Genomic DNA, 21,238 nt, shown 5'->3' with positions numbered 1-21,238 from the left:
TAATTGAAAAACATTGATAATGAATCTTTTCATTTTTTAAATGATTTGTAATCATTGTCAAATATTGTTTGGAATAACAACATTTTATTCTTTTTGCTTTTTTTATTAACAATATAACAATGTTGATTGGGATTTTGAAAAAAGTTCGTCGCTAAAATTTTGCTCGTTTCGTGCCCACTTAAATAAATTCCACATAGCATTTTTAACCAAATTAACACTGTTACGCTTCTAACACACTAGACAAAACAACACTGATAAAATATCGATAGAAAACGAATATTCAAACTAAACAGTATCAATTTTCTGGAATTCTTCAATTTATTTTTTTCAACATAAATGCAAACGCGATCTCAAATATGGCGTACTCCATTTCTCCAGATGTTAACAAAAATATATAAACCAAAATAATATTTTCATAAGAAATTATTCGTGGGCTATTAACAGTAATATTCCTCTTGAGCGATTAATTCTTTGCTTTGTAACATGTTTCATAATATTTTATATTTTCAACTGATTACCAATGTTACTAATAACTCAGATAAACCTTATTTAAAAAAAAAAAGAATTACCAACGAAAACTGATGAGTACTTTGAAGGAATTATTTATTTTTTATGACACATATTTATCGTCCGGAAATCCTTTTTATTCTATTCTTTTTTTTACGTTCCGGTATCCAGATAACAGGAATCCAATGGCACGTTTGCATATTTGATAAGATTCTTCAGATCGATTGAATTTAAATGTCGGTGAAAGCTAACATAATTTTATTAATACAAAGTGAAATGAATGTGAGTAAAGAAAATTTTCTAATGGTTTCTAACATATAGGAATTGGAAATTTTAGGGTGATTTTATAATTGCTTCACGCAGTGTATATTTATGCCAATTTTTGTAAAGATCGAGTCGGTTGTTTTTGAGAAATCCTAATGTCCACGCATTGACTCGTTTGGTCTGGCAGTATGGCGGATCTTCGAGGTGGGCAACGTCAGGAAGCGCGTATTTAGGCTGATCCAAGCTATATTTAAATCAGTCCGTGGCGGGGCCACCGAACGCGAAACTTTGTGAGACGTTCGCATCGATTTCGACGCTCTATCCCCGGCGTCCCGACATTCGAGAAGGTTCTCCGAGTTCAAGTTGAAGCGCGTTCCATTTTCCGGGTTTTCTTTCGATCGAGTGCCAGCCAGCCGGAAATGGTGGGATGAGTGGCGTGCGCGATCGGTGTTCCACGAATCATTATCGATAAGGTGAGCCCTCAATTTTAGAGACGAAAAAATATCTGTCATAGCATACCTGTAGAATCGACGGAACAGAAGAATTTCCATCGAATAATAATCAGAATTAGAAACACTTTTTTCTCACCATTTCTTTGTTTTCCAGTGACGCGAACGTTACTCGTTCATATTATAAGGTTCTCAATTGTTTCGTAAAGCTTCCATTCGTTCGGTTTAAAATAACGTGCATGATGGTCATGTGAAAATAAAATTTCATCGGAATCCATAGTTACGCTTCATTTTGCATTCTTTATAGTGTAAAAGTCTATATAGGTATCATCGGTGGAATTTTCTAGAAAAAGAGAATAGCAATTTGGAAATCAAAAATTGAAATGTGAAAAATGCCAGTTGCGTTGTCACGCGACGGAAATAATTTTATAATAGACTAAAATTCCTTTAACTCTTTGTAGCACAGGATTTCAGATAATAAAATGGACCCATGTTGCAAAGAAATTTTATTACGTTTTAAATTAAACAAAATTGGTATATTTTTATTAATAAAGGTATCGCATAACGTAAAAAGATAAAAAAATAGTAATAGTTTAATTAAATTTGTTGTTATAGGATGGGACTCAAATAGTCCCACCGTGCCACATAGGTTCATGAATGATGCTTATTAAAGCAAATCCTTTTCCCTAAGCACAGAGGCGCTTTGCATACAGTACAAGACCATAGTGTTCGAACTTGCTTTTTTTTTGTACTACAAAGCGCACATCGTCTACGAGACGAACGTTCTGGTGAATGTTTTGAATCTTGTTTTCTTATTTTTAGTGAAACGTCACGTTTGTGTTTGCTTATTTGGATTAATAATGATTTATTGTTAGATTTAGTTGGTACGTTATTATCTATTAATGTTTGACTAATAAATCCTTCGGAACATTGACCTTTAAATGCTTTTAATGTGACTGTTTTACCCAATTGTTTATATAAAATATATGCATTAACGACACACGCATCAAGAAAATAAAACAGTATGCGGCGACACCATTTCTTACTGCGACGGTCAAGGCTACAACTAGACATTAATCGATCAAATTTATCCACTGCATTCATATTATCATTATAATCTGCGATCAAAGAACGACAAGTAATCGATTTTTTAATCACCATATATGATTTTTTCTATGTACTATAGAATGTTGATTTGAATTGTGAAAATTTGAAAGTATGAAGATGGCCTTATTGTCTATCCATTTGTTGCCATTATTCCCGTATCACTTACAAATGATTCATATTCTCCTCGATTTTTCATATTTATACTGAAAGATGGCAAATATTTTCTCATTTCACTAACAACACCACAAGCATTGATTTGTTTACATTTCAAGTTTTCTAATAAATTTACACTTGTAAAATAATTATCAAAATAAATTGTATGTTCTTTTCCAACTGAATCTGAAGTGAGAGTATTCACAACTTTCTCATCAAGATTTTTTGTTACTTGATTGCCAAGTTTTCCAGTGTATACATCAAATCTGTAGCAATAACCCGATTTGTCTGCTAGAACCCATAATTTGTATTCTTTTTTTACTGGTTTTTTTTCAGAAGATATTACTTCATTGAATTACGGCCTTTAAATGTTATTATCGATTCATCGATCGCTAAAGTGAGACCAGAACAAAAATTTTTTTTTTAATTTTCTTGTATCTTGCCCAAGAATGGACGAATTTTATATAGTTTATCATAGTTGGAAGTTTCTCTTCCTGGAATTAAGGTATTATCATTTAGATGAATATGGCTGAGAAGCCACCCAAAACGATTTACAGTCATTATTTGACAGATGTATTCATTATGTAAATTCGGTATAGTGCCCCAGACATCTCTATAACTTGGGAGTATATTGATTCCCATTATAAAATTTATACCAATGAATGCTCGAATTTTTTGCTCATTAGTTGATTTGTATCTATTGCCTTGCTGTACTGCATATATATTCGTTTGAAAAACGATGGAGTGAATAATGTCTTCAGTGAAAAATTTACAGCACACGTCATATGGAGATGGGTCTCGCAGATCTGTAATATAGCGAGTCGGACCGAAATGTGAAGAAAATACTCCCATTAGAATTATATGTCCGTTAGGTGTCCATTTTATAGTCCTTTCAGCCATATTCTTTTTATGCTGATCTGGTGTATGCGTAATTTCTTCTACAGAAATATCATTTTCAGACTCATCCGAAATAGAAAGTACGCGTACTTTTTTTCTTCGTGGGACGAATAATTCAGAGTCATCAGAAGCTTCAGAATCAATGAGAGATTCTTGATCTGAAGCTATTTCTTCAAATCGCGTGTCGTCTTCATTTTCGTCACGAAGCAGTTTGAGGTTAGAAATTTTGGAACAAATACTTGATGGATGTTTTCTGTTCATTTTGAAACGGAAGGGTCAAAAATTACCTATGTTCAAATTACAATTATAGTTTTAAGAATATTAAAACATAAACAATAAATAAAAATATGTTTTTTTGTATTACATACTCCCCAAGTTGCATGATGGGACAAATAAAATCCTACCATACTTTCATCATTTACAAACAAATTTAAGCTTTAACTTTTATTACAAAACTCTTCACTTGCTTATATAGAACTAATTTTTAAAAAAATTAACTTACTTCTACGATTTTTCACATAAAACCAGGAAAAAAGATTGTCGCAATAAACATTCAACTTGCAACAATTAATGAACCTGTATTGACATGTTGAATGTTGCCAACACAAGTGAATACATTTGTAATATTTATTGAAGATATTACCAACTGCTTTACGTAAATAAGACGAAATATAAACCTATGCGCATGCAGCTATCGCAATATTTCGAAGTGGGACTAAAAATGTCCCACCATGCATTAGGGTGCACCAAAAAGGAAGGGACACTTTTAATCCCAGCATGCCCCAAAGAGTTAAATCGCGCATCGCTTAAAAATTGTAAACGCCATTCTCTGAATTTCAATTAATAATTTCTCCAAGTTTCATATCGCAAATAATCGAACGCATCGCTATTGTATTTCAAACGATCAAATCGATGACACAGCATACGTACGTTAACAATCATGCGCCGGGCATCGGATTAAATGTACACCAATTCTGCAACTGCAATATTTGTTAATGATGTTCGTCCATCTGTCAACTTCAAACATCGCTACAATCGCATTTGCGATTATTTACGTTCGAATGTCGATCTACAGGGGTCACGTTCATTGTCGATGCCGTTATTCTATACATGCTCTTTCATCAGTTTCTGTTCTACGCAGTGGCGGATCGCGCAATTTTCAAAAGCTTTCGCGGCTCGTGTCAGAATTTGTCGGGAAAATTTTCGAAAACAGAGAGAATCGTACCGAGCACTCGTCGAAATTTATCGAAAGGTTCCTGGACGCCTCGCCAATAACCATCGACGGCTTCGAGTTTTTACGCTCGCGTCGCATTGATGCCGCCATTGCACAATGAAACAGAATCCCTGAAACCCGGTTAAAAATGAGAAAAATAGCATAAAGATATCAATAAAATTCAGACTTTTTTTTATTATCAATTTTCACATTTGAGTTTCGTTTTTCTATAATGTTTTGACGTTTAAAAGTATACGTTTGAGTCACAGTATTTACCGCATTGTTTCATATACAGTGTGTCTCACGAACTCAGTCTATACAATTATCTTCACAAGCGTTGATGATATCGGAAAATGTTTGAGAAAAAAATCAAATAGTCTTGAGGAGTGCATAATCTGCTATAATTTTTTCTTTCATAAGTAAACGCCTGGAGGGCAAATAAAGGTTATTAATTATATTTTAACAAATCATTCGATGTAAGTAGTCATTTCCAGTGGAGAACTATTAACCTATTCATGATGAAAAATAATTAGTGTAGAAGATATTTTACCGTAAATATTAAAACTTTTAAATCATTAAATTGATATATTTTTTAAACTAATGGCTTTTTGTCATAAAGAATGTAGTACTTCTTTGTTAGGAATGAGGAACTGAATCGATTAATGCATTAAAAAATACTGAGAGCAATATTTAAATTTAAGTATCTTTTAAACTAATGGTTTTTCGTTATCAGTGTACGTCAAAGTTATACGTCCATTGAGTCCAAAGAGTTAAATTCGAAAGTCGGTAACCTAATCATTTTAGAATAGTTACGAACTGTTTTGGTATCGATGATAATTCTAATATTTTGAAGAAATTAGCTGCCCTTCGTAATTCAAGTCAAAAAATTAAAAATGAAAATATATTTTTGGTTAATACAGACAATGTTAGTCTTAATAAGCTTACATTATATATATTTTGAATAGACATTTTATATAAGAACAAGACATAACTTTATTTTAGGTATTAAATCTAGGATATATACAGGGTATTCGGCCACCCTTTTTTCGAAAGTAGGTAGGATTTCGACGGTATGTCTAATGACCAAAAATGATTCTAATTGACCCCCGCAACCGAAAACAAATTTTACAGAACGATTTGAAATTTTTTTTTTTCGCCGAAAAATTTAAGCACCTACCCCCTGTCGATTTTTCTTAAAAATTAATTTTTCATTTTTGATAATTTTATTTGACGCCCTACAGAAAAGTTGCCTAATACTTTTTTGTAGGTACCCATGAGCTCTACTTCAGAAAAAAGTTTCATTGAAATATATTCACTATTGTAGGAGTTATGGCTGTTTGAAAATTGGGCCATTTTTATAGGGTTTTTCTCATTTTGGGGGGTCAAGGAACAACTTTTCGAATATTTTTATAATTTATACATATTCTACACTAAAATACGCGTCGTTTGCCTTTTTGAACATTAAAATCGTCCAATCCGTTCAGAAGTTATGACGTTTTAAAGATTCGCATGAAAATTCGGGCAGATATTTCTGACCAGAAATTATATTTTCGGTAAGGAATTTTTTTCTCGAAACTGAATAGGATTTCGGGGTATGTCTATTCACCAAAAATGCTTGCAATTGACCCCTGTAACCAAATATAATTTTTTTAGTATGATTTGGAATTTTTTAATTTCGTCTAAAAATTTCAGTAGCTACTCGAATTTTTATCTCGAAAGTGAGTAGGATTTCAGGCATATGTGTATTCACCAAAAATTATTGTAATTGACCCCCGCAACCGAAAATAATTTTTCCAGAACGATTTGAAATTTTTGAATTTAATTGTTAATATGTTTTTAACAAAGCCTCTATCAACAAATTGGTATTCTTGATTTTCGTCTTATTTTGGCCTCTAGAATCTCCCATTAAAATTTTTCCCAGGGGTGGCCGAACGCCCTGTATATAGTATGATTGCATGTATAATGTAATGAAAAAGAAAACAAAAATAGAGTGGTATTCGAATCTAACTCAGACTTACACGTTTTACCATGTACATTAAATATAATATAAATAGAATTACAAACAAAAGAAATGATAGATTACAATAAAATCGGAGCTTTCTTTTGATACATCAAGCTGAAAATATTTTGTAAATTCATCTAAAAACTAAATCTTTTCTGTCTGTCTCTTTTTCTTTTTCCTTCCATCTTTTCTCTTCTTCATATTAATAAAGATACTTTAATACAATCACAATTTCTATTATGACTGTACTTGTTTGCTGTTTGATGTATAGTTTGAATAGGCTGTATGACTTATGCGCCGTAATGGTTCTTTACCGATTTCATAAATAAATAATTGATCGCATTCTGTGAACTCCAACCAAGCTTCTCCGATCGTTTCTCCCACTAGGTAATTATATCGGTTTCAGCTTTCAATTAAGCTCCAGTTCAGCCCATCCAGAGCTACTATTACCGATCAATTTATATCCTATCAGTGTCTTATAAGGAAGCCAGTTAAGGATCTGGTAAATGTAAATTGTGGATAAAAGGAATAAAACATAGAAGTAATGTTCTTAACGATTAAAACGTAAAATTAAAATACTAGTAATTGAAAAAGTTGAGTACGTACTTTTGTAGGTGAATGTTTTTCTTCTGGCGTGATTTTTTTAAACATTAATGTGTATATTGAATAAGTGATGCACGAAATATTACCATTATTTGTTTGCGTTTTATTAGAGAGTATGGAAAAGAATGCTAGTACTAATTATTAATTTGAATCAAATTTTACTAAAAAAGTAGGCGATTTTGATTTTAAAATCCACATTTTGGAATCTGTGAGTGGGCATCATTATTATTTTGAAATTCAAGTATTACAGTACTTAAAGCTTCACAAGTTTTTTATTAGTAGCAAGGTATATTTTTTTCTGAAGAAGTTTTCCACCACTTGGACTATGTTTTCTGAAAAGATCTTAACTTGTCTAGTATTCACAAACTTTGGCAAATGCAAGTCGCATTTTTTAATTTTTGGAACTAAAAATTTTGGTTTCTTACAGAGTTTACGTCATGTTAAATAAAAGTATTCTGAACATCAGAACATACATAAAAACTTATATCATCCCATTCAAAAAAACAAGTTTAAATATTAACGTTTGACCATATCAAAAAAAATATTTTTCCATCGTAATGCAAATTATATCAAAAATTAAATGTTCTATTAACGTGAAATTTATCTATAATCATTAAATTTCGTGAATGACTTGAATGAAAATGTGTGTTTTGACCAGTGGAATCGCATATAATTGTTGACTTACGATAATATAATAATTACAAATTTCATAAAGAAAAAGTTGAACAAAAAATTTATTTTTTGAATTTTATTTTTTACTTAATGATTGAAACTTTATAATTATTATTTCAATGAATATTTATGTACTTTCTACTTCAACTACAAGACTTTTTGTATTGTACACTTAAATAGTTCTAAAACATTCATAATGAATTGAGAAATGTAAACTAATAAATCCATTAAATATACTTTTCCTTTGTAAGTTGCTATGAAGTAATAAATAATCAAGATAATTACAGGCTGTAAAATAATTTTGTTCTTCTCCTTAACAAATGATTTAAAGCATGAAATTTCTTCATAAAATCCATTGAAATTTTATAAAAAATTGTATTCTACCATGCGATTTATAGTATTTTATAATATTTTTCCATTAATTTATAATATTCTTCGGTTTCATAAAGATAATTAGGTTTTATGACAATGTTATTTCTTTTATCGCCACACAAGGCAAAAAAAATGCCATTGTCAAAATAAGCATAATGATACAGTAGATAATAATGAAAATGACATCATTTCATTGCTTATTTCATGGCAACTTGACAAAAATTCTTTTATGAAAATGAAATATAGTTGTTAACGCTAAACCTACCGCGACCGGTCAAATGACCGTTTTTAAAACTTCGTTTAGAATTTCTAACGCACAATATTATTTTAACGCCATTTAATTTCACGACTTTTCTTATAGTATACGTACAATGAATTTTACAATATTCCCTTCTAATCTTATTATTTGTTTTCTGAGAAAAATATGTAGTCTCTCTTGCCTACCACAACCGGTCATTTGACCGGTTGAATGATTTATATTTTTTTGTAAAAATCTGGACAGAAGTTTTCTCCATAATTGAGCAACCGTTTGAAGCGGTAAACCTTCCCCTTTAAAATGGCTTTTGGTATTTGGCGATTCAATTTCCCGTTTTGGAGATATCGTAATTTATATAAAAGGATAATTTTTCAATTTTCACTATCCCTCATGGTCCGCCGTACAAAAGCCTATAGCAACACGTATTAAAAATACTAAAACTTTAGACGTGTAGAGTTCCGAAACTACTAGTGTTTTATTATAAATTAAACCACCGTTAGCAGCGGAAAACCTTCCTTTTTAAAATGGCTTTTGGATTTTGTCGATATGATTTTCCGTTTTCGAGATATCGTAATTTATGTAAAAGGGTATTTTTCTTGATTTGACTATTTCTGTCTTCGTCTGACGCGTCGCGTCGTACCTCTTTGTCTCGTACGTGACCGACTGGCCGAGTAACCTAGTTACTACGGGCATGTGCGGTCAACGACCTCGACAAGCCCGTAGTAAGAATGTAAACAAATACTTCGAACCCTTATATCGCCGGATCTAGCCACCGCATCGGCTTGAAACTAAAATCGTCATTTCTCTGGAACTAATTGAGCTATCGATTTGTTCGAACGCTCATTTTAAAGGGGGTTTCATCCTCTATCCAATGACTATACTAGCTACTATAATTCTCGCTGTCTTCTATGTTTATTTTCACATTTACTTTGACGCTACATACCCAAAGTAGTTTCAACACTTTCTGTTGATCATACGACTGGTATGCCATAAAACTGAATCATAAATTGTTTATTTAATTGAAAATGAATTTAAATTTATATACAGGGTGTTTGCATATTTACTATGCCATTTTTCGTAAAGAATTGTTTTCTTTGAAATTAACTACGGTATCGACTTGAAAAAAAATTTGTTCTCAAGAGCGTTTTATCTTCTATCCGATAAAAATTACAAATTTACTAATACTATTAAAGGAATAATTCACGTTTAGAGTAAAAGTATTGAATATTTTTAAGCGGGTTCTTAGAATTCAATGCTTTAAGAAAAACTATGCGACATAAAAGAGAAGGATATCTTACGAATAAACATCAAAACACAACTTTCTATACATATATTGCAAAAATTAGAAGTACGTTGCCTCGTAAAAGAGAAGAAGGAAAACTGGTCATTTGACCGGTCATGATAGGAATGGGTATACATGAAGTGCCGTTAGGTTTAGTGTTAAGGAATCTTCAACATCACGGGGTTTATGGCGCGGGCGTGACTTACTGCTATTTTCGAGAATCAGAATTTCGCGAGATGTTCATTTAGCAAATTACGTTTCGATCGTTTAAGGAATCTCCAAACTCCACTCGGGACTCGGAATCCTTAGAGCACTTCCTCGACTCAATAACGATTGACGTATCGTAAACCCACGTCGATGCGGTGCACCGGGGTCTTGTTTTGTAATTAATAAAAATTATATGTCGACCTCTTTGAGCAATACAGTAATGATTTTTAAGTTGAACATCGCTCCGGGGTTAGCATGTTCATTTTTCGTACAATGAAGGCAAAATTCAATACAAACAGATATTTATATAGCTCGTATTGTTTTCTAAATTTCGTCTTTCACTCTTCACTGGCTCCAAGAGGGATCCCCCAAGTTGCGAGGGATGAAACGTTCAATTTACAAATCACGTCTAGAGTTCATTTTAAGAATCATTACTGTAGATGGCGACACGTTAACCTATAGAATAGAAATGTATACATTACTCAATACGAATGTATGTATGTTAAATATTTTTTGGTGTTTATAGACATTGTATAACGGTTTAAGATAAAGTCTTGAAGCAAATTTATAACAGAGGGTTGTACTAATATTATAATTCACATTTTTGCAATAATTTGCAAGTGTCCAAATATTTTTGCACGGTAGTGTACATGCACGTCGAGATATCGTTCGCTGTGTACCTCCGCTTATCTTGGCACAGAATTTCCGCGAGAAGCTGATTTTTCCACGCGATAGAGAAGTCGAACTCCACGTTCCGCCGACTAACTAATTATTTTCAATTTCGCAGTCGTTGAAAACTAGTTTCGTACATGGCACGCGCGCATTGCGCCGGGCTAATTGGGCAAACATTCCCGTTTTCGTTCACTTGTTCCCGTCCACGCTGACATCGCTAATTCCAATTTCCAGAGGCGGAACAATTTACTCGCCATAACTGCGATAATAGTAAGAAACGCTGGCGGAATATCGCCGTGAACTTCCGACTGCAGCAATGGCAGCCAACGACGGCTTCTATTCCTCGCTATCTCACCCTTTCGATTCGAGTGCCAGTTCTTTCAGACCCGTGCGTTCCCGCGTTCCACACTCGCTATTTTTCCCCAATTTTTCGGCCACGAAAAATCATGATATTCATAATCTCGACCACTCGCTGCCCCGCCAAGGACGGGCTTGAAATTCCATGAAGACTGCCGCCGACCGACGGACCTAGTTCCGATATTCAATTTCTGTACGAGCCGCGAGTGGCTTGAGTGCCGTTTCCCGAATCGAGACCTCCACCTACGTGTGGGTGAACTCGCTTCTCGCGTTTGAATCGAGTCCAATCCGACGCAAGTATTTCGTGGCAGGAAAGCGGTCTGGCCCTGAGCGACGTAAAAAGGAGAGCCGAGTTTATGCTCTTGCGCGTATCGGCCACCTGTTTTCAACCGAGAATTCCGACGGCTCGAGTGTGTCCATTTTCTATTTATTTCTATCTTTTCTTTTTTTCGAAGCTCGATCCTTCGCGAGAAGGTAATGTATTAGCGGTTCGCAGAAAAAGGTGCTTGCAAAAAATTGCATCGTTATCAGCAAAGGAACTGCTTTGATCGATGCACGGTGGTCGGAGAAATTTTCGAAATACTCTTTCACTCTTTTGCGCATTGTTTAGGACTCGGCTCAATTTTATCATGCACAGAATGTTTCGGAAAATGTGGGTACTACAGTGGCCGAAATAATGAGAAGTTCATTTTATTAACATCAGATTTACTGTAATTTTATAATATAAAGGTGCATTTTATTCAACATTTTTTATTTTATTTATTATAATTACACATTTTTGAGATAAGTAACAATATAATATAATTTAGTTCAAAGTATAAACTCCCATTAATATTAATAATCAACTATGTGTTATAAATAACTGACATTTTTGTATGAAATAAATATAGGTTCGCTCTATACAGGGTGTTCGGCCACTTCTGAGAAAAATTGTAATGGGAAATTCTAGAGGCCAAAGTAGGACGAAAATCAAGAACACCAATTTGTTGATGGAGGCATCGTTAAAAAGTTATTAACGTGTAAAGTTCCACCCGTATTGAATTTTTTTCTCGAAAATGCGCAGAATTTTGGGGTTATGTGTAATGACAAACAATGATTGTAATCGACTCCTGCAACCGAAAATAATTTTTTTAGAACGATTTAAAAAATCTTTTTTTCGCCGAAAAATTTCAGCTCCTACCCGAATTTTTTTCTCGAAAGTGGATAGGATTTCGGGGATATGTGTATTCACCAAAAATAATTGTAATTGCCCTTCGCAACCGAAAATAATTTTTCCAGAATGATTTGAAACTTTTCAATTTTCAGGGTAACAGACAGTTATGATCAGACATTATATTTTCAGTAATGAATTTTTTTTCTCGTAAATGCGTAGGAATTCGGGGATATGTGTATTCACCAAAAATGATTGTAATTAATCCCAACAACCAAAAATAATTTCTTCAGAATGATTTGAAATTTTTTAATTTATTTTTTTAATAACTTTTGTAACGAAATCTCAGTCAAGAAATTGATAGTCTTGATTTTCGTCTTATTTTGGCTTCTAGAATCGCCCATTAAAGTTTTTCCCAGGGGTGGCCGAACACTCTGTATAATGGACAAATATTTGAAAAAGTAACAAAAGGTTAACGCTGATACAGAAAAACAAACAGAACTTAGTATTTAGTAGATCCTTCTTTATTTTGTATCACCTAAAATATCCTTTTCTACTCTATTAATTTACATACAGTTTCTAATTTGATTTAAGATCACGCTTGTCGGATGCCACTTTTCAGCTCATTCACGTTCGAATACTGATTTCCATTGGCATAAACTGTTCTAGCTAAGATTCCCCAAACATTTTCAACTGGTTCAGGCCAGGGCTTCTTGAAGGCCAAGATAAAACTTCAACATTTATTCTTTGAAACCACTCCTTAACTAACTTCACATGATGAATGACCGCATTATAGTGTTACATATCATCCATGTATGGGACTGAAACGTTTGGTGGCTTGGGCGTTGGCCCGATTATCTAGCGCACAACCCCTCGAACGGGGTTGACTCATGCCGTATGTGCACACCCGGCCCAGTTTCATTGCCTTATATGGTAATGCCCCGCCACTGTACTGAATAATTTTCCAGTATATAAGGGTCGCATTTTCTTACTCGGGGAGCTCAGTTTTCATAAAACTCTCGAGACGACGTCACTTTGATACTCGAAGCAAGATCGGGCTATAATCCCCTTCGAGCAACACCCTACCTTAGTGGTTTTAACCGTGAGTTTCAATTGTATAAACCGAGTAGTAGCTCCCGCGAACGCGCCGCGTAAAAGCCGATTTAAAACTCTCGCCGTCGAGGCAACCTAGCGATAGTACTGGTTTTGTTAATACACCTTTTGTACTTGAGCACCTAACAGAATATATACTAGTAGTTACACTGATTTGTATTATTCAATCAATACAACCCTGATTAACGGTAAGACGGGGGAGTATCTCACGGACCCGGTACACCTTTACCGCTCGAGGTGTACCATTACGATAGAGCAAAGATCCTAAAACTTCCTAAAAACCTACGTGGCTCCCAGGGTATAAAGCCCCTGGTTCGTCCACTCCTTTCTAACGGCTCCCAGGGTATAGAGCCCCTGGTTCGTCCGTGAAACCATACATTTCTCCTTATAAATTTAACCCCGTGGCTCCCAGGGTATAGAGCCCCTGGTTCGTCCACGTAACCTACTCCTACGGCTCCCAGGGTATAGAGCCCCTGGTTCGTCCGGAACTCCTGTCTCTTTTCTAACCATACCTAAAACCACCGGTCGAGTACTGCCCTCGACCGAATCCAGGATCTCGCGCTCGCGCTCGTAACAATAGTGTTCAAAAATAAAATTTTGTCCTACAATGTTGTCGCCATATTCATCTAACACAAAGGCTAATATTTCTTGATATTTTTGGGCATTTGTTTTTTGGCGAAAAGCAAATTATTGGAGATTTAACCAAACGTAACCCATATCATGGTACTACTTCCTCTATAGTTACGACTCATTTTTATTTCCTTTCCGTCATGTAGTCCGTGCTTTCATCGGAGAAAATCACTGTTCTTCATTTTTTAACCCACGACATGTGATCTTCGACAAATTTTAACCGTTTCGTTTTATGAAGTTTTGTTAGAAGAAGCTTTTTTGCTCATTTTTCATAACAAAAAGTTCACTCGAGTTTAAAACTTGTTGAACACGTCAAGTACAGTAAGCAAAATTCGTATAAACGCATTTCAAATTTTACGAATTTTTTCCTCTTATTTAAAAGTAGAAAACTGGCAACGTTATCAGAAAGCTTTGTTTTGTTTACATGGCTTCAATTGTCAACGTTCTTATGTTTCAATTTCTTTAATTTACTTATATGGTCAAGAAGCAGAATAAAACGTTCATAATAGTGTTTGCAAGTGTGAAATTCGTATAAACGCAGTGCTTTGTTTCGATTAATATTGAGAGAAATGAAAGTGGTAAGTTCTTTATATTGTTGAATTATGTAATATTAACCTGTATTTAGTAATACATTTAAACAGTAATGATAAACAAATTATAAATATTTAGTGTTCACCTTGAATGTACTAGGATTTTGTATTTGAAATGTCCAAACTTAAATTCTTAGCTATTAAATTGTTATTAAATATAATGTTCATTATTCAAATTAAGATCTATCACAATTAACACATTTTATCCATCGAGAAACGAATGTATTTATTCTGTTGCTATTTTTGAGAAACTTGTATAGAAACTATCTGTGGAAAAAATATCGGTAATATCTCGTGTGAGCGTATCGATTTGTCTGTAAAAAATATCTGCAACAATTCTGTCAGCTTTACACGTTCACGTTCGACAACCAGCTTTTTTCCTGTAATTTACATTAAAGCACCCGACTAAATATTATCACGCTCAAGCGAGTGTAACGATCAATAATCGCAGCTTATAAAGTGATTATTCCAGTTGAAGCAACGTTGCAAAAGCTGTTCCCAAAAAGCTTCCTTCCATTGTAATAGAATATATTATCCTCCGCTTGCTGAACAATTAATAATGTAACTTCATCGGAACGAAATTCTACATTTTCTCATATTTTTCGATTCAGAATATTGTAGTTATTATCTCCTTAAATAGTTTGTGAAATAAAATGGAAAGTAACTTATGATGGAACGACGCTTCTAAGTGACACGTTATAGACTTCTCATAGTTACAAGCGAACGTTAAAGGTCGGAAAACCAGTGGAATGAAGTTTGATGAAACGCGAGCGAATCTGCAGCGTCCATTTCGACAACTTCTCAGTCATTTGTGTGCCATTTCTCGGCGACTGTCATCAGACAAAGTACACAACGCGGACAGAGTATGAAAATAATCCTTTGACGTCAACCACAGTCACTATGGTCGCGTTTACTGCACTTTACGCCTTTAAAACGAGTATCTCTTGTTCAGTCAGGATTCATTTACAAACGAAATTCACCATGCACCTTTCCATCTATGTTCAACGTTCGTTTCACCTTGAATTTGATCTGTAGAAAATAAACACAACTGTTTGGGCTTCGGTGAGTCGACCAGACTTATGACACAGACCGCGTTTTTGTCAAGGCCAGCATGGGCAAAAGTTAGAGTCTCGTTAATAGAACAAATTGTCATAAACTTGGTCGGTGAAGGCAGTTTTGAGTGATTGCAACACCAGCGGACTGTCGGATGGCCCATACGTGCTCGGATTCGTATACTTGGGCCTCCCTTATTCGTAGTTAGTTTTGCACGCGGGCTCAGAGACCGACGCACGCGGTGGAAAATCCCCGGAGTTGCCAAACATAACACCCTCCACCTTGATCGCCAAGCTACTATACAGAGATGACTTGTTGGCTAGGCACCCACAAACTAAACGGGGCAAGGGCAAGGAGAGAAGGTCTTCGCGCCGCCTTATTCCAACTGGAGAGGCTCGCTCTGACGTCACGCTGTATAGTAGTAGGGTCTCCATAACCACGAAAGATACATTTTTGTTCTATTCACGGCTAGTATTTTGAGCGTACGGTTACGCCAATGTCACACTAACTCTTGTCCTACCCTACTCTGTCCCTATACGTTTTGTTCACGTCCTTTGTCACGCGATGGAATTGTAGTTGTGAGCGGCTCAGCCAATAATGACAATGCGTGTGAGAGCAGGCGTCGCTATTACGCTACGGCCAATCAGCGTGCCTAGCCAACAAGTCATCTCTGTATAGTACATTGGCATCGTTGCACCCCCGCCACGGAAACTCTTGGTGGAAGAGAGCGCAAAAGGCCAACGCCTTGGGAAAACGGCGGAACGTCGTCACTTCGTTTTTGACCGCTAATAGCTTGATTTTAGACTCTAGAACACTTCGCATTAGCATTCAAATACTTCGTCTTTAGCACAGACATTAGCTCAGACTCGGTTACGTGTATTGTTTGTTGAGTTTTAATAAATATAGAAAACCAATTCGTCTCGTTAGTCCCCTGAAAAGGGATGGTGCTTCGAGCTTAGTTTTAATCGGCACACCACATGCAATCTTACAAGATCCGAACGAGCCTTTTTAAGAACGGATTAAACAACAAGCGTCCATCAAATTGGAATTATCTTAAATGGTGAACATGTGATTAACTTCTTTTCAATTATTTTGAATTTAAGGTCCGTCATTTGATTAGTTAGGATTAAGCTGGCTCTGATCGAAAAAACTAGATAAAGTAACAACTTAACATCTCTACAACCCACCATGAATCTGAAGTCCCATACAGATTATCCACATTTCTCAAGTTTAATTTAATCCTATTATTAATATGTATCAATATGTGGCCAAAGCAATAGTATGGCTTACAAACAATCACTATTTTGTAATATCTCAAACGAGGCAGAATATAATTGAAAATTTGTGTTTATGGACATTTATGTTTAAATTTATGTCATTATTAGTGTTTATTAATGGTCATATCGTATAACGCTTCCAGAAGTCAAACATAGTTTGGGTGTGTAGTTGTATTTACATTAATTCTAGTTTAAAACTCATATTTACTCATTCAACGTGTTTCTGATCGTCGGTATTTTTTAAAATATGACCCTATATTTTTTTCCCATATACTAATAGAACGTATCTGTTTACACATTCGTATCCAAATATTTTACCAGTCAAAACTACCACCATTCTGAATATCTGTAGCATTAAAAATTAACCATTTAGAAAGAAAACTACCACCATTCTGAATATCTGAATATAAAAATTAACAATTCTTAATGCTACAGATATCCAATAATAAATCAATAATAAGTATAAATAAAAAATATAAATATAAAATGATAAATTATAGTTTATTCATTACCAATAATAAAGTACAGATTATTTACTTATCCTAATTATTCATTCCGTATACAATTTTAATAATATAATAAAATTTAAGTGTTATAATATTTTAGAATAATTATTATTTGATATAAAAAATATCAGCTAATTTTGTATAATCAATTATACCATACAATATTTATTTGTTATTTATATACGGGGTGAACCGCGTAACTTGATCAGCTTAATTTTTTCTGTTATTAGTGGGTCCGTTAAAAATGTTTTTTTCTAGTATATCGTGGTTTAGGAAAAGTTTTAAGATAAGTATTCTAAACTTTCTGATAATTGTTATTTTCTATCCCTAAACATTCTTCTTAATGTTCCTTTGTTTAAATAGAAAAAGATGTATTTATTATGTTGCTTACCGAATTCGTTTTAATATTCACTGAACGAAAAGTGTACAAAAATAATAGATTTCTTTTTTGAAAATTATAAATCACGTTGAAAACTGAAAAAAAAACAATTAGCAGAAAAATTATATACTCATTTCATAGCTCTCCCTAAACCATGTTATACTAGATAAAAACATTTTGAACAAACCAGTAATTAATTAAATTAAGCTGATGAAGTTAGTAAGTCAAATATTTTTATTATGTATATAAACATATTATACATATATGATTGAATTATAAATGTTGGAATCGTTACCTTTTAGTCTATGTAAAATAAAAATATTTATAAACTTTCATCCAATTCTTACTTTTCTTATTAGTCGTGGACATTTTGGTTTTTATTTTTAACTCACTCTATATCGTTATAAACAATCAGCTTTCAAAACACGACTTTAAAACGTGACTGCGCAGATTCCAATTCCATTCCGTTTCAATGCCCACATCCTACACTTATTACCATCGTCATTACTAGCATTACTATCGCTATCATTACCGCGACGTTCGCCATTGTCAGTCCCCTAATCTCTGTGATGGCAAGACGAGCTTCTAGACAATGACAGCGACGCGATCGATGGTCGTTTGCGTTGTCACAAGTCCGTGCTTCACGGGCGTCTAAAGACATAGGTACAAAGGTTCCATACAAAATGGTCAGGTAAGGAGGATAGCAGAACATGATTAAATTTTAGATAGCTCCTGCCTCTAAAAAATAATAGAAATATAGTTATTTATAGAAAATATGACGGGAAAGTTGTAAAAATCATAACGTTGGAACAAATGCATTATACAGAAAGGAAAACAATTACACAGCTTAACATTAATTAGAATATTTTGTTTAAATTTGTGAACATATTATATTTCATGGTCTCAATTCTTATGATTCTGAATTAAGTTGTATCTAAATTTCGATATTACATAGTATTTCTTTTCTTCTGTATTCACATTTGTAGATATTACTAACATACACATATTTATGTACAGGGTGTTCGACCACCCCTGGAAAAAATTTTAATGGGAGATGATTCTAGAGGCCAAAATAAGGCAAAAATCAAGGATACTAATTTGTTGATTGGGGCTTCGTTAAAAAGTTATACAAATATTTCCACACAGTATATTTTCGGTAAAGAATTTTTTTCTCGAAAATGCGTAGGATTTTGGGGGTATGTCTATTGACTAAAAATGATTATAATTGGCCCCTGCAATTGAAAATAATTTTTTTAGTACAATTTGAAATTTTTTAATTTAATTTTTTAATAACTTTTTAGCGAAGCTTCTATCAACAAATTGATATTCTTGATCTTCGTTTTATTTTGGCCTCTAGAATCTCCCATTAAAATTTTTCCCAGTGGTGGCCGAACATCCTGTATATGTATAATCCTTGCCTTAATAAGTATATTTTCATTTTGTACATATGTGATGTAACATAAATACAAATATATTTTAACAGGAATATTATCGTCGATTTCTAGATCGACAAATTAGCTGCATAATATATTTTTTTGTTTCCCTTTACCAAAAAACGTTTTTATGTTATAAATGATTATTCACTCTCGTTTCTCAACTTGATTAACATAACCTCACAACAGTAAAATTATAGAATATTTAGAACGTTACGTCCTCGAATATATGTATGTTCTGACTAATAGTATTTGTGTCCTTTTTGCGACCAATACAAATATCGATTTTTAACTACAAAAGAGCTTTCGACTTTATTCGTATCATGGATTCGTCTCGAAATTGTGATTGTGTTCTACATACCTCCCACACCATTACATTTGCATTTTGTACAATTCTCCCATCATGTATTTTGTAAATAATTGCACTTTTACAATTCCTTGGGGCCTATAGGACAGCGATTCGTTAAAATTTTAAGCGTCCGGAACCGCCCAAAATTTGACCATTTTCTATCACCCTCCTTTGGCAGCATTCCATGCAAACGTAAAAGCTCGATCGCTAATTTATTAAATTGTTGAACCGAGCGGCAGCATAGAAAGCAAATGTGCGGAATTCGAGAGTGTCCATCGATGAACGCACGAATTTTCCAGTCTCGAACGCGATTTTTCCCCCAGCTACTACAGCAAATCCTGAGTAAGTGCGAGAAACCCGAGTCAAAGTCTCAGTTATAAAAGCATGATTAATTTCCAGTTGCCAGAATGGTACAAGCCGAGCTACGGCATTCGGCTTTGTATTTTGCCAAACGCAGAAAGAGACATCGAATAGAGAATAAATAATAATAACATAATGTAATGTTTATTAATCTTTTATTTTTTTTTTAACGAGACCTTTACTAATGTATTTGTCAGGTTTTTCTGATTAAAGTAAGACCAAACACGATATACACTTGGATTGTATTGTATTCATGAGTGGTAATTCATTTCTTTATTAGAAGTTGATTAAAAATAAATTATATCGTGTTTGACCTTATTTTTATCGAACAACTGTCGCAAATACATTGGTGAAAGTTTCATTAAACAAAAAACAAAAATAAAAAGGTTTTATCTTTGCATTAGGTATATGCCATGTATTTATTGTTTCAAAAACGCAAAAGTATACATATATTCAGACAGACCCGGAATGTATTCTCATACATTTCATGCGCGAGTCGTATTAAAATTTCATCAAATAATTTCTTGAAAATTTTTTAAACATTTCTTGAAATAAATTCTTTAAAACGTTTTCCTCCCGTAATATGTACAAATAAGTAAACCGTAATTACGGATCTTTGTCTGTAATACGGAAACATTGTTTTTTGTAATGACTGTTCCCTCAAAATATTTGTTCATATATCAAACGTGAGAATTTTTTCGTCCATTCTTGTACGACCCGAACACTTTTTAGGGCCAGAGCGGCATTACTTTGATTGTGAACAGCGAAAGAGAAAAATGGTAGAGGAAATCTTGTACAACTGTGGAAACACGAAATCGAAGTTGAAATTTTGAGTTTTCAGAAAAGGGCAGTGAATGATGCATAAGTAAGAATAACAAAATGTGATACTTATTTATTTTGTATTTTTTTTTAATGAGACCTTTACTAATGTGTTTGTCAAGTTTTTCGATTAAAAGAAGACCAAACACGATATACACTTGGACCATATTTACCTATATTAATGAGTGTCAATAACTCATTTTTTTAACACTCGCGAACACGATCTTATACATATTAGAAGTAGATTACAAACAAATTATATCGTGTTTGGTCTTCTTTTCAATTGGAAAACTCTCGCAAATACATTGATAAAAGTTTCATTAAACAAAAAACAAAAAAAAAAGGTTTCATCTTTGCGTTAGGTATACACATACTATGTATTTATTGTCTCATCGATATTCGAGCCCAGATCAGGTTACACTACACGCGGCTCGTTTAACTTTGACCTTCGTTGTGTGCCAAGAGGAATTCCCTCTCAGTAGTAGGGATGACTACCGTTCACTTATCCAATCGAAAATGACTCGCAGTTATTCAAGCATTGCTGTACTTCGGTCGGACCACCGGTG

General features: G+C 33.9%; 1 protein-coding gene across 2 annotated transcripts in view; it reads left to right on the top strand.

Annotated features, from left to right (window-relative positions):
• Window positions 1–1,046: 1,046 nt before the first annotated feature.
• Window positions 1,047–21,238, top strand: part of LOC143346552 (glutamate receptor ionotropic, kainate 2) — a 216,424-nt gene continuing 196,232 nt past the window's right edge. For both annotated transcript variants that reach the window (XM_076774731.1, XM_076774732.1), the window contains exon 1: window positions 1,047–1,244. The gene's annotated coding sequence lies outside the window, so the exon portion shown is untranslated. The remainder of the gene's footprint in view (window positions 1,245–21,238) is intronic.

Source organism: Colletes latitarsis, chromosome 10 (genome assembly GCF_051014445.1).
Source record: "Colletes latitarsis isolate SP2378_abdomen chromosome 10, iyColLati1, whole genome shotgun sequence".
Lineage (NCBI taxonomy): Eukaryota > Metazoa > Arthropoda > Insecta > Hymenoptera > Colletidae > Colletes > Colletes latitarsis.
Note: the sequence above shows the minus strand (reverse complement) of the source record. Positions and strands in the feature narration are given on the sequence as shown.